Consider the following 18465-nt stretch of genomic DNA (forward strand, 5'->3'; position numbering starts at 1 on the left):
ATCAGTTATTATCGAAATTTTGCCAGAGCTCTCCTTTAACTCGCCTGTTGTGAACCGGAGAGGAAACCAGCATGGAGTGTGACTGAAACTAAGAGAAACTGCTCTTTTGTCATAATAAAGTAGCGATCTGGTAATAGTTAAGCGCTCAAACAACTCTACTACGCACGTTCTCAAAAGTTGTGGATGCAACCGGGTCGCCCGCCGGGGTTTCTCCGACGCAGGCGCATTTGTGCCGAACAGCACAGTTCCTATTCAGTATCTTCTATTCGCACACTTTAGAAACTGACTCTGAGCTCACCTTCCCACGTATCATAGAAACATCTAACTACGCCAAACAGTTAAAGGATACCGGCGAATGACGATTGCTCAGAATACAATAGACCCATTTCAAAAGTGCATCGAGCAACATTGATGGTCGCCATTTCTTGGGCACGAAGCGCGTGATTGGACCCGAGTCCTCGCCGAACGCTGACGTCAACCTCGGGTCCAACACATCAAACAATGGCGGACAGGCGACGGTGTGGACTTTTGAGAAGGGACTATTATACCCAAATAGTGCCATATGCGGAAAAACAATGAGCATGACGTGTTTTTTTTTTTTTTTATCATTACCTTTTGTTCAGATTGCATCACTTTGAGATCAAATGGTTTTTTGAGATTTGTCATTAGCTGGCATCGTTTTATCGTTACCAGTGATTGGTTGTCTCCGTGTTCTGCGGGAAGATTAACTCACATACTTTTCTTTTTAGAGTGTAGATCATAAGTACTCTCGAAGCATTACCTGCTAGAAATGGTGGCACCTTGTCCGCAAAGAATCCGGGTTATAACAACTAAATTATGGGAGTAAAAAAAAAATTTACTGTCACCACACCAGTGATGTGCTCTTCTGCGCCAAAGCATATTCAACATATCAACCGCGCGAAATCGATGTCGCAACACCTCAACGATCGACGGCCGAGACGACAAATAAGAAAGAGCCGGGAATGCATTGATAGCTCCAGCTGCACGCCTCCCCACCTTTGTCTTCCGAAAAGGCCCGGCATCGCGAGCGTGGCCAAATGCACGACCGGATGCCGCAGCCGCCCGCCGCTGGGGGACGCCACAGTCACGCAAACGAAAGCCAGACAGCGTGACATGCAAATAGCCGGCACGCGTTATTATGGGGTCAGTGACCTGCCCGTCTTTCCGCCGCAGCAGATGGTGGAAGCCACGTAACAGTTAGCACACGAAGAGCAACAAACAAAAACCGAAGTGTTTGTCGACAACGTGAAGGGAATCATATCACGCCAGCGGTTTTTCTATGTCCTCCATACGCTCTGGGCCAGTTCAGAAGCGCTCGGAAGATTTAAAACTTGCCAAGTTCACTGCATGCGGATAGCAGACGAAACGCAGACGGTCAAAGGCTATACGGGGGCGTCTGGGATTCGTGTTTTGCCTTCATCCGAGAACGGTTCAATGGAAGTGTTTACTACGGCCGTCGTTTTTGCGGCTGGGGAGGAGTTGTAAACTTGCGCTGGACGCTCTTTGTAAATATTTAAGCGCCTGAGACTCGGGAACAGTCCATTCATCCGGAAGCCGCCGAGATTTTTCGAGGCGTAAGCGCCCCTCCATGAAGCATCGAGTGCAAGCTCGTTACAAGCGTAAATTCCGTAGAAACCGTGTCATTAATCTTGTGCTTTCTTAGGCGCGCGTAGCTATCGCCGCCGCCTCTCCGAGGAACTAGCTCATACGCATAAAAATAAACATGCTGATACAGGGAAGGTCGTTAGACGGAGGTTCCCCTGCTTTTGGTGCCTTCCCGGGTTATTTAACAAAACCGTCTGTTTCACGAAACGGCGTCGTTGTAAAGAGTGATCAAGTCGCTGTATATTCAAGGTGTGGGTTTTGTGTCATGGTCACGTAATGGTCGAAGTTAACAACCTGCAACCTTAACGGATCCGTAACCATAGGCGTACACTTTCGGGGGGAGAGGGGGGGGGGGGAACATCGGGGCTCGTGCACGCCCTGGTGAGATAAGGAGATCCGGGGGGGAAGGGAAAGGGCAGAGCACCCCCCCCCCCCCCCCCCCCGGGCCGCGTATTAGCAAACCATATCCCGTACAGTGCCTGGCCACGCCCCCTTCGGCGCGACGCAAAAGCGGCCATTTCATTGGTTTTCAAAATGTCACGTGATATGACGTCACTTCCGCGCCGTTTGAACGCATTTGAGCGCGTTTTCGTCTCGTCAAGATGGCGTCCGCCGCTACGCTGGTGGGTGAGATGCGCGTTACGCCGCGCCGCTGTAAACACTTCGTTTCACGCGCGTGCCTAGAAGACTCGAATGCTTTCAACTTAGCGATGTGAACTCGTTCTTCGGTAAGATGAACGCCCAGGACTGCACGCCGAGATGATGCCACCGCATACGCGCCGCTGCCGAAGTCGCCCCTACGAGTAGGACCCATAACGATTCTTGGAGTTCGCCGCTGCACCGCAGCACCAAATGCTAGCAGGAGGACGGCTCGACGCGGACGCAATGCTTTTTATACGTGAATATGTTCTCGTTACGCGAATTCGCGCCTAATCGTGACACGGGCGCGCTGTGCGCCTGATGTCTACGCGCGTTCCAGTGCGAATTCGGAAAGCGATGGAGGTGTCGTTCTATCACCATCAAAGTACTCGGGCCCCTCAGAATGACTGACACCTTCAGTAAATGTACCGCAGTAGGTTGGAGTTACGCATCTCACTACATAATGCTACAGCGTATGCTGTAGCATTATGTCGGCGTGCAGTCCTGGGCGTTCATCTTACCGAAAAACGAGTTCACATCGCTAAGTTGAAAGCATTCGAGTCGTCTAGGCTCGCGCGTGAAACAAAGTGTTTACAGCGGCGCAGCGTAACGCGCGTCTCACCCACCAGTGTAGCGGCGAACGCCATCTTGACGAGACGAAAACGCGCTCAAATGCGTTCAAACGGCGCGGAAGTGACGTCATGTCACGTGACATTTTGAAAACCATTGAAATGGCCGCTTTTGCGTCGCGCCGAAGGGGGCGTGGCCAGGCACTGTACGGGATATGGTTTGCTAATACGCCCCCGGGCCAGGGCCATAATCCTTACCGAGACGCTGTTTACGTGCCATGTAACGAGCTTCTAGTAGTGGCATGTAAACAAAATAACGCCCACGTTGCCTTTATTGACAAAATACATGGGAAATGGAATCCCAGCGTGCTTTCGTTAGCTTCAATCTCCAGTTCTGGTGAAAAGGTAACGCGCAGCACCCCGGCCCCCCCCCCCCCCCCCCCCCCCCCCCCCCCGGGAAAATGGAAAGTCTTCACCGCTGTCTGTAACTGCCGTTCCTTGAAATCGCAAATCCCCTTGACTCTTTCAAAAGGTAATAGTCTCAAAGAGATCATAAGATACGAAAAATTAGTAATGCCACGCCCTTTAAAAAATAAAGGGTGTGGCTTTATTATGGTCACGATTTGTGAACATGTCGCCACTGATCATTCTTTTGCACTCTGTTACTTTTCATTACCCGCGTTCAGGGTATAGTAATTGTTATAAAGCAAGGGGAACTTTAAACTTCAGAAGGCATGCTGACCAAACAAGCCTATTTCTTAGCTCGTTCATTACCGATATGATAGGCGAAAGGGAACAAGAAATCTCACGCAAGCCGTACACTTCTGCATTAGACACTGCGAAGTATGTTCGAAGATATAAATAAAAAGCTCGCTGCGCTTATAAAGATATCGCTACCGGTTAAAAAACAAAAAAAAACCGAAATATTTCATCCGATCAGGCAAAGTAATAGCTAGGGTAAATCTTTACTTTGAACGTCGACCAAACTCTTATCCCAATCATAAAAACCATTTACCAGGTTTCAGCATGATTAATCGCTCACTTTTTTTTTTAATTTTACGTTGCGTTCACGTTCAACACTTTCTGACACCAATGCATTATATTGACTGTTACGTCACGTAATAGTCAAATCAGAGCTAATCACTTCACATCCTGGTATTTTTAACGCACGAGGTCGGTTGCTACTTTGAAAGAGGCGCGGCCATAAGGCAGTGTAGGTGCCTGCAATGCAGTTTTGAAAAATGTAGCTTAATAAACACGAGAGCTTCCCCTGCAAGCCGGACCAAGTTAATACTGGCCACTTAAGTGCCGATGCGCCGGTGGCTATGTGGCACGCGTCCGTGGGAATATACCTTCGCAAAAATTTGAATCTCACCCCAGGGTTATCGTTATGCTTGCGCTCAATTTTCGACGCATTTTCGGTTAGTATAAGGCACTAGGTGTGACTCACTTATCGTGTCAGCGTTGATGGGTTTATACCAACCCAGACATCGTCCCAGCATGAGGTAGGACTTCGATACATTCCTGGTTTGTTGATTGTGTTACCGCAGAGCAGCTCGAAACGCGAGGAGCGAAAGCTCGCGCTGCAGAACCCAGGGATCCTGGGCTCAATCCCCACCATTACCCGTTCCGATCTGGGTCAGATCGGAACGGGTGTAGATCGGTCGTGTATCACTACTGCGTGGTGCACGTTAGAGACCCCAGGCTAGCGGTTGTACTGCACTGGCTAAATTGCTCATCTACAGCTGAGACACCAGACGCTCGTTGGGGCTGACCTTCCGGCCGTCTAAACACCCACAACACAATCATTATTTTAGGTCCAGCGGGCGAAGAAGGCTTTTCGAACGAATGGTTCCCTTCGGATCAAAACCAAAATACCAGTGTTGGTCGCAAAATTGAAGGTGCAAACGTTCTCACACGAGTCACACGAACATCTTTATAAGACATTTCGCAGAAACGTTTTGTAGACAGATGTGATTTTCGTTTCCTATTCCTAACACGATTATTAGTGACGACCTCGTCGTTCTGATTGTTCAATCATTTCTAAAGCATTTAATGACCGCTTTACATCGGCATTTTCTAGTGGTGATGGACGAGTGCCCTGTTATGCAATAGATAATCGCCTGCCAAGGATTGTATACGCCGTTCTAGTGACACTAGAATATTTAGCATGTTGCTTAACCTAAACGCAATTTCTTAAGGTTTTTAAGTGTGTTTTTATTTTACTGGAAATACGTTATCTAAAAGTCTGCTTCTGAAACACTGGAAATTAGCCAGGATTATGTCGTCGCATATGTTTGCAAGGAGGCATCATCGTCACCAAGTACAGGCTGGTTTCGCTTACCCACACATCGTAAAAGCTTCTTGAACGTTCATAAACCTTTTCGAATTCCTTCATGAAAATACAGTTTTACCAGTAAACAGTACAGTTTTCGGCGGGGTTTTCAACAGCGGCACTGTTAGTAAATTTAACTCGTGAGTGTGCGTCATCCATAGACGAACGTAGTCACATTCATGCAATTTTGTTTGAGTTTTGCGATGAGCTATGACAAGTCCTCGCGTAATAAACTTAGCTACTGATGTACACAGAATTAAGAAAATGAATAGTTCATCAATTGAATTGTTGCATTTCTTTCCAACAAACAACATCGTGTAGAATTTAGCCGCATTTCTGATAAACTACTTGTTGATCCTTGCCGTTCTCTAGAGATCTGTTCTTGGACCTCGTTTGTTTTACTTATTTATGTATTAATGACACTGTGAACGGAGTTTCCATACATCTTAGGTTATGTAGGTATACGCTGATATAGGTTATGTAGGTATATGCGGTTTAGGTTATCTTAGGTTATCAAGGTATGTGCGGTTTGTGACGATTAACACCAGTAGAATCAAGATTTGCGATTCATTGTGAAATGGTGTAGCTCTTTGCGAATCCGTGTTAATGCTGAAAAAGTGTTTTTAGGTCCATAATTCACAAAAGAAAGCCACTACAATTTTAGTGTTCTCTTTAAAAAACACAATACAGGGCATATTAAGGTTTTAGAGTACTGTGACGTATATTTTGAAAAGAAAAAAAAACTACACCACAGCATATAAACAACGAACCCGGCAATGAAATAGTAGCACAAGGATGGAGAATAATGGAATTAGCTTTCAATAATAGTGCAGAGGTTTGCACCCTTTACAGTAACAGCACACTTTGCTCGATGTTCGCACGCAAATCTGGCCTTCAGTCACGCAGCAGATCTCTTTTTGAGGCATGACGCAACGCCGGCTGACGTTGTGTCATGAGTCTAGGGCTGGGCGTCGATTAAAAATTTTAACCCGATTAATCACCACCCTTTAATCGATTAATTAATCGATTAATCGGTTGCGTTTATATTTATAATTAATATATTAAAATAATGCAGCAACTCGTCTTGCCTTTGAAGACGTATTTTACTCTCTGTTACACGGCGCAAAGGACATTTAGAATTGAGGATCAATTAATCAATCAATCAATCAATGTTTATTTTTCTCTTGTGCTAACCAACAGCTCGAAAGCCTACTGAGTTAAGCACACACAATTGAAATACACACAAAATACAGAGTAGACAAAATAAAGAGTTGTAAAAAAAAAAACATGCAAGCACACGAACGTGTATATATGCCAAGTAAAAACACATGCATCAAAATGATCGTTCTCCAAAAGGCAGGTTTGTACTAAACATATCGACGTCAGTAAATTGCGTGTTTAAAACATGTTGGATACGCGAAACCGGTGATGCGTTTCGAATGAGGTCTGGGTAAAAGACTCTAGGATTTCTAGAGTTCGTTCTAAGTGGGATGCGAAAGTGAACACAGGTGAGGAGAGTAGGGCTGTCTATTGCATTATGAATTAGCCTATGTAAAAACTGGACATCCCGAATAGACCTTCTTTTACCTAAGGTGCCCAATGTTAATTTTGCTAAAATCGAATTATATTCACAAAAACATTTTCTTCCAAAATATTGGTCGTAAATGATGCGCACAAATCGCTTTTGTACATGTTCTATACTTTCACTTGCTGTTATAGATATGCAGTTCCAGAATATAGATGCAAATTCTAGTTTCGAACGTACATGGGTACTATATAATTTCAAAAGACAGTGATGAGCGATAAATGGTTTAGTTAAGCGAGACACTATTCCTAGCGTGCGCAATGACTGGCTGATATAGGATGCATATAGTTCAACGATTCAAGGACTCGCATATTTTTGCTCCAGCTCCGAAAACAAAGGAGTTTGTCCACGTTCTCCGACTGTAAGATAAGAAGTCAAAGCTTGTGCGATGCTTTCTTCTTTTTTTAGAGAAAGGAACCTCGATGGGGAGGAGGCGTTGATTGTTGTCTGCGTTTTGGCGGATGGTCCTTGCTGCAGCTACATGGGTGCTTCGTTCGTAGGCGATAATGAACCGAACTTACGCTTCCACTGTATGAAAACGGCTTTTTGCAAATGATGCAGTGGACCTCCTTCGAGGTAAAAACTTCACCGCTGGAGTTTACTTTAAACATAAACTTTTCAGCGAGATTGACTTTCATACTCGTGAACTCGTCCATTTTTACATGCCGAATACTGGGACAAGTAACCGTGACGTTGTTAGCTTCCCTGCTTGCTTGTCTGCTTGTTGGCCTTGCCTGGGCGGGATAAGTAATATGTCCTCAACACGTGAAGTTTCGCGGTCGCGCGGGGATTAGTTGCGGGCCTCGCTTGTTCGTCTGGCCTCGGCAGAAGTGTAATGTATATCCTCGAACACGTGACGCTTCGCGAGCGCGAGAATTGAACCTTGCTCATAGCACCTGGCTAGGAACGGACTTCTTTTGAGTACCGATTAACCGGTTAAAACATTTGATCGCGATTAAAGCCTTAATCGATTGATCGGAAGGTTAATCTATCAATTGCCCAGCCCTAGTCATGACTAGCATCAGGGATCGGCAAAATACATGCAAATATGTATCGAAATACAAATACAAAATACTTCTACAAAAATGTATTTAATTACAAATCTAATTACATTTCCAAAAAAGCATTTAAGTACAAGATACAAATACAACCAAATGTATTTGGTCTCCTCCAAATACTTTTCCAAATACATTCCTCAAAATTTGCGTCAACGACTTCAGGGCGCCTGCAAAGGGTTTCTGGGTATCTCATTTTAATTTTGCATCGCACACTTCGGAGTTAGTGTGCGAGGCTGTAGTAACGTAATAGAAATATAATCACAAAAAAATGTAATCAGCTTGGACGTAATAGGTGAAAAAAGTACAGAGCTTCAAGCAACTTTTTTTGTCGATTACATTTTGGTATAGACCAACAAAATCCGATAAGACCAAGACACGCAGCACTAGCTAGGAATTTTTTTTTATTGTTGCAACTCGCACAAGTTACGAAAATCTGGACGACCCGCGCATTTAGAATGTTCCAGGCAAAAATATGGATGGAAATCAGGCTGGAAAGCATCACAAGTTGTCACAGGCACTTATTTAGCCAGTCTGCCTGTGAACGTCGATTTCGTCACTATTCTTGCCCTGGACTAGCGCCGTAATCACAAAGTCACTAAGCGCTTGTGCTTGATTGACAGACACTGCATTCGGTGCAGAACGCAGTTTTCTTCCTGCTCTGGACAGTGACAGTAAATTTGAGGGACGTATTTTCGCCCACAAAATTGTATTTAATTACAATTGTATTTGGAATACCCACGTTTTAGTATTTAAATACACACGTCAAATACATTACCCAATTTGTAATTAAATACAAATGCAAATACACAAAGTATTTGAAATACGTATTTAAAATACTTGTATCTGAAATACTGCCCATTCCTGACTGGCATTATGTATTCAACCCGAAGAAGACGGGAGATCTGAATCTCTCAAAAAGGAGTCTGTTTGCTGCATTCCTGACTTGATTCTGTGCGGAGCCCAGAAAGACACCGGGTTACTGCGTAATCTTCTAGGACGTAAAACGGACTTTAAGAAAGGCTGGAAATCCGTAACCCATAGAACAAACTTTTTTTTCTTTTTTTTTTTTTGCGCGTTTGTTTTAATTGCGGAGGCGGAACGAAAATTTTATTTTTCCTCTTTTGAGGATCGGCGTTCGCAGTCCACTCATGGTCGAGTGGTCCTGATCGGATTGAGGGCTTGCTCGTTTGCGAAACGATATCATATGGCCTGGCAGACCTTGAGCCCGTTAGCTGCGTCAGGACCAGGGTGGGATTATCGATGAGGCTTAGGCAGTATAAATGTTGTCGCAAATAGAAACTTTCTAATTATTTTTTTTCTCACTTTTTTGTATGCGTTGCGTAAGGTCGCCAAAAATAAAGGATGTGCTGGATGTGTTCGGTTGCTGTGAGCTTGAATGAATCCATGCAAAAATTAAGAAGAGAGGTAAAGGTAGAAATAAAAAGTGAGACGCAGGGAGCAATAAAAAAAAGAAATGAGATCCCATTCCATGAATGAAGAAAAAAAGAAAACCAAGGAGGGTGTGAAAAAGAAATAAACATTCTGACAGAGGGTTCAAGATAGATATAGAAAACCAGAGAGAGACTGAGCGCTGTATAGACATACATCGAAGGCAAGAATTTACACTGGAAATGATAGGAATACAAAATAATAAAAAGAAATAGACAAAAGAGGAGATGATAGACGAAAAAACAATGTTTAGAAAATAGGTAAAAGAAGAAGACGGACAGAAAAAAAACGGAAAATAAAGGAGTCAGAGAAAGTTTCCAGAATATAAAAACAAACAAATCCTAATCTTTTCCTTTTTTTTTTTTTTGTTTCTTTTTCTTTTTTACGAACTTTTTTGGGGATGTTTGCTTTTTACGCCCTTATATATTCCGTTTCACCTTAGGATATAGCCGGCGGACGACACCACTGCCATCGGAGCCATTCCAACGGCTCGTGAATGTCAGGTGACGCGTTCAAAGCTCAGGATTGGCTGAGATGGCCCGTAGCGTCCGCTGCAGTCGATCTTAAAGCGAGAACGAGTGTAGGCGTTTGGAATATTGCCCAAAATTCGGTGGTACCGGCGAGCACTTGCGGGTTTTCTCGCGAAATCTCTCTGAGGAAACGCTCAGAATGTGTTGCAAGCGTACACCATACAGCTGCCCCGATGGCGAACGAAAGCCAGAAAAATGCAGTAGTGAAAAGGGAAAAAGAATAATTTGGTTATAGCGGAAACGAAAGGACAAAAACGTGTCCAACAGCGACTCGGAAGGAAGTCCTTCAGTTGCGGCACAGTACTTGCGCCTTGCATGCTGGTGAAAGGACCGACACATGTTTCGCAATTTCAAAAGTCTCGAGTGAATGAAAAACGACTACCGCACGTTTTTTTTTTTTTTTTTCTTTTATATATAGATTTGTATTTTATATTGAAGATGTGGGTAAGGCACCACTTTCAACGCGCGAGGGGATTTGCTTCTTTTTGTGTGCCACTACCTCTAGTTGACGCAAGTTTCGTTTCACAGGAGTGACGTCATTAAACAAACATAGGTGTGGTGTGATTTCGATCCCAAGAGCAAAGAACTATAACGTGCCGCAAACGAACGCCACGCTCATTGCTTGGCAATCATTGGACCAGGGGACAATCAGAGAGCATCAGTATTAATATTGAATTCCGGTTCTGATTAATAAGGAATAATGAAGAGCTTTCCTTGATCCCCGAAGCAGGAGTAGTTAAGTTTTCTGAAAAATAAATGGAAACTATTTCATAAACGCAGAGAAAAAAAAAAATATTATTCTTTTTATATAAGGATGTGTCTTTTATTGTGGATCTTGGATTGTACATTCGCTTTTTTCATTTCGTCTGTAGTAATCAGCTTCAGAGAAAGACTACAATAGAGTTTCGCGTAATTCTTGTCTTTCCAATTAATCATTTTCAGTTATACAGTTAATATGTCGCAGCATGTCCCGTACGTCATTTTCATGACGGCTCATTTTTAATGATAAAGCTTCCCGATAATCAAATTAAAAAAATGCTGCTTTTCTTGTTCTGTAGCATTTGCAAGTAATAACGAGAGTTAAAACTTCTCCAAAACCCATCTGTGCGTAATTTTCTCCGATATCATCTCGCCGATATATGTTTCGGAGTAGACGCGCTGAAGGTCACTTGACGTCGCCTTCGTCCGGTACGTAGTACATCCACACAATGCATATAAAACCACTCTAGTCATTGACGGCTTCAAAACATTCCGTGGTGAATCTAGAACCTCCTATCATATCGCTTCCCAGTCGATGAGAGTACCGCTTTAGTCGACAAGAATGCCGAAGAACTAATCACGAAGCAAGGAGCGTGTTCATGCTAAAGTTCACACTGCGAGTCAGGTGAGCCAAGAGGCAGAATCAACATCGCACAAAACGGAACCGACGCAAAAAGCCGTTACTCACGCACCATCCCCACTAACCAAACGGATCACCACCGTATAGTACTACATACGACGACCACCTCTCGGAGCAAGTGGTAAGCACCATCCCTGCAGGAACCTCCCACAATTATGCCCCCCCCCCCCCCTTCCCCAAATTACGGTGTCGAGTCGGCGGCAGCAAAGTCAACAACAACGAACGATTTTCTCTAATCACTCTGACCGTTCACGATACACAGAACGTTTTGCCAACCCTTTTGGTCCTCCGCAAGAGGCCCACCACCGCCTCCGGCCCTAGCGATTCATGTCTGGACAGGTCGAGGGACCCCGTTAACAACTGTACGCGCACGCCGACTCCTCCTACCTTCGACAAGAATCTACAAGATGATGCCGTGGGCGGGGAAAGGGAATAAGAACAGCACACTGAAGCACCGAGAGAGATCATCTTCAAGTGGCCATGCGTTCGACGCTGACAACGATCGTGGAAACCGGGACCAACTGATTACTCGATTCAAATCTCCACCCTTTCGCCACGTGACTCTGCTTGAGGGACACCTTGGGTCACGCGGATCTAGAGGTCATGTGGTCCGACGGGCGCTTTTGATTGGTTTAGAAAGTCCGCAGCTTCCACTGCACTGTCGGCTTCGGGGGAATGGCAGGAGATGTAGAAACGGTCCATTATATAGAGGCTTGGTTCTTAGTGTTTCCTCTTCACGGTGGATGGGAAGGCGGCGGTTGTGGTCTTGGCGTCTGAAGACGCGCCTTGAGACACGATGATGCACGGCCATGAAAAGAAGCTCGTTTGCTTAGAAGCCGCGTGCAAGGTTGCGTGCCCGCACGCTGGCAAACGCGGTAACTCGCCCGATTCTGAACGAGACTCTCGCTCTTGAGATAGATCCCGTTGATTATGTTTCGCGTTCCGGATGAAACTGCGATACGGAGGAGGACGCGTGCGTGTTTTGTTTTGTGTTTTAGGCTGCGCGGGGTGGAAGGGTGGGGCGCGCGCCTGGTGCGGGGTTTGTTTACCCTTGCACCACCTGAGAGAATAAACCGTGCGTTCCGAGGGGCGCTGGTGCTGCTGCTGCCGCTCCGTTAGGGGCTTCCTTGTATGGGCAAGCGTCGAGAAAGTTTGCTGCGGTGTACGCACTGACGTGAACCAGCCAGGGGCCGTGTGGTTAGTCAAACTTCGACAAGGAGGGCCTAGCGGTAACGAATGTTTTGCTCGATGAATATTGCGGGATATCGAAGTAGTGCGTAAGAATGCGTGCAATTTCCATATTTTTATTTGAAGTAAATATTTTCATGAGCATCTGCGCGGCTCGCTGGTGAAACCTTTCGCTCTTCCCTGGCCTAAAGTCTTGAAACTTAGATTTCGCCCACGGCAACAGAATGAACGGAAAACCTTACCACTTCTGCAAACCTCATTTAGTGCTCAAACATTCAAGATGAACAAGTTGGTTCTTTCTTTATTTTTTCACGCAGTCGTATACACTCCTTTTAGCGTATGCAACGCAAAAGTTTCCATTAGGTAAAAAAGTTGGTTTATCTATTTTTTGTTTTGTTTTGTAAAAGGAACAACATGTCTTATTTAAACATGATACTATATGGGACTACCTTCTTTCTCTTCCCCGTGTTGGGTTACCAATCCTGATAAATTAATTACACAATAAGACCTGCTCGTCAAGGACCCCTTCAAAATATACGCTTCCGTGATGAACGTCTACGTTGAGATTCAACTTCGAGCTACCCGTTCGAATTACCTTAGTTACTCGCTGCCGTATCTACCTAACTCTCAAGAACGTAGGCAAGCGCTATGTGACGTTTTGTCGTGAACAGGCCTCAGTTCTTCATTAACCTTTATGAATAAGACTTCTGCCCACGCGTAGGAACTCTTCATGCTCCGGCGAACACTCGAACTTCAATTGGCGTGTGGAAGGAGAGTTGCGGTACTTCTCCTGCCTTCTCTGCGACTAGGATCAGCCACGAAGACCGGAGACGTAGCGCCGCTCCACTTCCGGGCTCCAATCGTAATTCCAGCTTTCGCCGCTTGGTGTCGCCTTCGTGTGAAAAGGGTCCATTGCGAAATCTCGGCAAAAAAAATATATTGATCAACGAAAGGAGGGCTTACATATGATGTAGTAATACCCAACAACAGAAGAGAACCCGCGGACGTAAAACAAAACAAAATAAGAGCGTCCGTAAAACGCTGAATCCAGTTCAATCACACAAAAGCGTTAGTGCTGCGCTGAGCGAAAAGCGACATGCAAGACGGAATGCGGCCAGAGCTCGATCATAAGTCAAACAAAACGCGTTTCTATCTAGCACAATGTGAGGGACAATTCAAAACTGAACAGGGATTAATCAAAAGTTTGACGCAAGTTCGCCTAGGAGCGAGCGCAGATATGGGCATTTCTTTCTCCTGTTTGGAAATTACGTGATCGGTCTTTCTACGTGATACAATATGAGGTCAAGATTGGCCTTTTTATTCCTGGAAAAATTTCCATCACAAAGCTCCTATGTTATCTCCTAGACGTACCGTTGGTTACGAGTTTCAGACTAGTCAAGCAATCGAATGTCCGTACAATTCAAAATCGTTATGTAAGGATTAGATATTTTTTTGTCATTCCCCTTATTATGTTTTATTACTTCGGTGTGTAATAAAGTGTAAATAAGTTTATCTGATACATTAAATAAATTACTCTTATGGCGCTTTTCCTTCATGTGTTGATGTCAATGCCATTCTTCCCTTTGTTTTAAGGGAGCAGGAATCTGTCAAGCCGCAGATTTGCGGGTTTATTTTTCTGGCCTCGTGTCACATGTCTGCGAGCACGCTGTGACAAACTGAACTGATTTGATTTGTTTCGATTTGAATTAATTACATTCCAATTCTTTTGGCGATCCACTCGTGCTTTAGTATTCGCGGCGAAATGTCTGGGTATCACCCCCGGTGAAATTGTTTTTACAACCGAGAGTATACTTCAACTTCCCCAGCTAGTGTAAGCACGTGCAATGCCAAGCGTATATGTACTATGGAAATTAAAACATAACCGCGTGGGTAGCAGGGGAGCTGCAAATAGTGAGGAAAACGGAAACGCCCCTAGCAAGCTTCTCACCGCAAATAACATAAACGCTTATGGTCCCTAAGAGTAAACAACTGCAGCGTTGGTTGCTCGGCACGTGCCTCCACCCTCCCCCTGCTTCTTTTAAGCTACCAGCTACCATTGGCAGTGGGAATGCCATCCTACGATATAATTTTCTAAAAAAAAACGATATCAAAACAACTGCATATGGTATTTTATTGACAAATATACTGAGGTAAATCGGAACAGAATTCAAAGCGAAGCTATTTTCCTTTAGCTGAAGAAATTCTTAACAAAAAAAAAAATGCGGCACCGAAAAAAAAAATGTTACCATCATTACAAGAGCTAAGAAAGGAAGCATGGGGATTGCTACTATATCCTAACACTATTATGATTTTGCCGAGGCATCTCAGGGTTGTGAAGCGTCTATTGGCTGCAGTGTTATTAATTTTGGTGCACTGATGTTTTCTTTCATACCTCTTTTGCTGGCCCTTCAATTCGCACACTGACAAGCATTGGTCGTCAAAAGAAAATCCTTCTTTATTTTTGTATTTCATGGGAAACAAGCTACAGTCACGACGAAAGCGGGCATATTACAGACAGTTTAAAGGGACCGTGCACGATATTGGATAGGAATTTCTCACTTTACACCAGCTTACTGGCACTAGGGGGGCCCCAACACCACTGACCAAGAAGCGTCCTCGTCGCAGTGGAATCCGAAGGATAAAAGTGGACCTCATTTTTCAGTCTCTCCTTCGCAAAACTTGATGAACAAGCTGAGGGGACAACGCCAACAATGCCGAAATTAATCCCTGGAGAAGGGGAACAAGATGAACAAAGGACAAACACAAATCTCCAAACACAGCTAAGTGACTGGTGCGCGACCGAAAAACTCCTCCTGGTCCGGGTATCGAACCCGGGACCTCTCCGTTGTTTCCTCTTATTTCTTTGCTTAGTTGCGGTCTATGTTGAGGCGGCGGTTCAGACACACTAGATTATAAAAATATTTCTGGGCTAAGAAGTGAAGAAAATTAATTTTATAACGAATGAAAAGATTTCAAGATTCAGCCTGGTGGCGGTCTGCGAAGCTCCGTTGGAATTCCTCCAAGTCATGGGCCTCTAAGAAACAGCGCCAGTTCACGGCAGTGTGGCTCTCGCGTGGAGTAACTTAGTCTTGAATGCGACTTGGCGGAGACACTGGAAGTCCGGTTATAATCGGATAAGATCGATCTTACTGTTCAATTTTGCACTGTTTCGAGGTTGTTAATAATATAGATTTGATGAGGGCCCCAGACTGGTGGTACATGCTCGATTTTTGATCGGATGAAGGTATCAAACGCCATTCTTTTTTAGATATGCTTCAGTATATTTCGTACCTCGTCTCATCCAACGATTAACTTAAGGCCAAAGCAACGGGTCGCCAAGTCTAATCACGTTCCGCGCTCAACTCTAACGTGCTTATCATTGATTAGGGATGGACGAATAATGTTCCTGATCAAAATGTACGGCGTCATTTATATAGTTTCGGCAATGCAAACAGCCTGTATGACACGACTTTTTCGCAATGTAAAATCAACGTGTCAATTAGTGTTAATCTATTCGAACCACTGTCCGCCCATCCCAATCAGTGATCCGAGACGCGGGCACCGATCCGTACATCGAAGAGAAATACCACGTAATTTTTAAGTTGCTCATGATTGTACTATCTGGTGGTTGGCAGCTTTTGCATTTAGTCCATCGTATGGTGAGCCGAAGTATACGTTCGGCTTAATGTAATCAAGCGTACCGGATGCATTAGCTGTAATGATTTCGATGTGCTTGAACCAAGTGAGTTCTATTGTCAATGTTACGCAAAGATACTTATATGAATTGATGTCCTCGATTGCCTCACTTTCTAGTGAGTATGAAAAAGTGAAGTACACATCTACGAGAACAGCGAATTAATTTACGGTTTGATTTACTCAGTGACACGATCCACTTGTTTCACTATGCATTTACTCAGTTTGTATTGTTTCGTAGGCTATGAGGCTCATTTTTATTGTCAATTTTATGGTAGAGACCGCAGTCATCGAAGAAAAGTCGAATGGTGCAAGAGATAGAAAGAGGAGATCGTTGATAAAGACTAAGAAACAAACGTAAATGTTCCAGCAACCCTGGGGAACTTCCGATGTTACCTGCTTCGTGTTTGATTCACGATTCTTAATCAATATAATCCTTGTAAACCAAAGTGGAAAAAATATATTTCGTGGTCCCTGTAAAGCACTACGTCTATCTTAAGCCACGGTCCTACTGTCAATACATTATACAAGTGACATTCTGCAGATAGTGTCTAGGGTGTGTTTATTTCTTGTAGTACGGCCCCTTCACATTAATCATACAAAAGTCGTCTTCACACATGCTCGAAGCATACATATATGTATGAAGCAGACATGCTTTGACCATGTTTGAGGAAGCGTGTCTACCGGTCATTGTGTCATCATGTCTGCAACAGTACGCCGTGTTTTTGTTTTTTTTGGGTGATATATGAGCCGTGCCAGTGTGGCTTTAGACCGAAATTTCGACGAGAAGTGTGCGTTTTCAGCCAAGTAGCTAAGAAAACCATTTCTCGGTCCCCTCAACGCGTTACGCGTTCTTTTGTAAGTTGCGCGCTTCCCCGCAGCATCCGACGAGGCAAGGGCACGAAAGTTGCCCGCGCGTTTTTCCGTGTCAGGGGAGCGCGAGTAGTTAGAAAGATTGATTCCCCCTAATGGCGCCTTTTTGGAGGGCAAACAGCTTTGCGCCGTGGGACCAGTCGGTGCCGGGCCCTGACTTCGCGGCCTGCCCGGACTGCAGGGAGCGCACCCCGGCACGGGCAATTTGGGCGCATCGCCGATTCGGCGCGTTAGCAAGAGCGTAAGTGTTGCTCATCGTCACGCTTTGGCAGAGGCAAAACGAAAACAAACGAAAAAAAAAAAACGAGGTCCTTCGCTTATTGTCAACACGGCGTCTGGACCCGGATATAGTCACAGTGCCCACTATATTCGGAGTAGAGGGAGTCTATCTGCGACCATCGTTGAAGTGTCCTTTAAATCGAGGCAGTCTCGATGGGAGCACTATACGTGGCTAGCATGGGACGTCACCACACCGCGCTGGCGCTGATTTTCTGCCACTTCTACTCGTCCTGCGTAGAAAAACGAATTCGGTGGTGTAAATTGAAGGCAGCGAGAGGTACGTGCTCGGAAACAAGGCCATCTTATTGGTTGCTGATGTAACGTCAGTGCAATCTATGTATACTACCGTAGCCTCCTCTATACTCACAAAGTCTGGCAGTTCGACGACGAAGATATAGAATGCCCTGTCGCAGATTCGGAACGCGAGGATCTGGTAGCAGAGAGCATTTCTCGGGGAACCTGGTATTCAGCGCACAGCTTTTGCAGCAACGAGGACCCGAAACTTTTTTTTTTTTTTTTTTTTCAAGCCCGACGAGAAAAGAAGCGGTAGCGCGAGGAACTCGAGGAGCACAAGTGGACATTCCATCGTTCGGGAGAAATGTGTTTCGGCGTCTCGCCGCAGTGGGGCGCCCGTCACGTGACTCTCCGCATGCCGTGCGGAGAGCTGTGGCAACAACGACTGTCGCAGGGAGCATACGTCCGACGCCAACAGGGTGGAGAAGAGAAAGACCAATCCACGCCACAGGGGACCACCATGCAGGAGCGGCATGCCCACAGTGGTTGGCAACCGTCGATGAGGGGAGGAACATCGGCGTACCCAGAGCGGGGTTGGGTCCACCCGGGGCTGATGCGGCATCCGACCGGAATCGGCCTTTCAATGGGAGACGCTTCCAGGAGGATCCAAGAAGACCCAACTCTTCAATATCACCGCGAGGACATCACTGCAGAACTGACGCCAGTCCAGGATGGACGAACCCCCGTGTACCCGCCGCCGCTTGTCCGACACCCTATGGACATGAGCCCTCCAGCAATGCCTCCTTTGTGGCTCAGCGGCCTGGTAGCGGAGACGGTGCGCCAGCAGCTGGGCATCGGGGTTCATGTACCAATGAAGTAGTAGAGCGGCAACGCGGCTCCAACAAAGGCGCACTGAAACGTGGAGCTGCGAGGAGGAAACGGAAGAAGCATTACAGGAGCATGACAGTGACAGTAGGGTTTCTCAACCTGCAAGGAGCACGACGGGAG

Source organism: Ixodes scapularis, unplaced genomic scaffold (genome assembly GCF_016920785.2).
Source record: "Ixodes scapularis isolate PalLabHiFi unplaced genomic scaffold, ASM1692078v2 PGA_scaffold4__175_contigs__length_147842914, whole genome shotgun sequence".
Classification (NCBI taxonomy): domain Eukaryota; kingdom Metazoa; phylum Arthropoda; class Arachnida; order Ixodida; family Ixodidae; genus Ixodes; species Ixodes scapularis.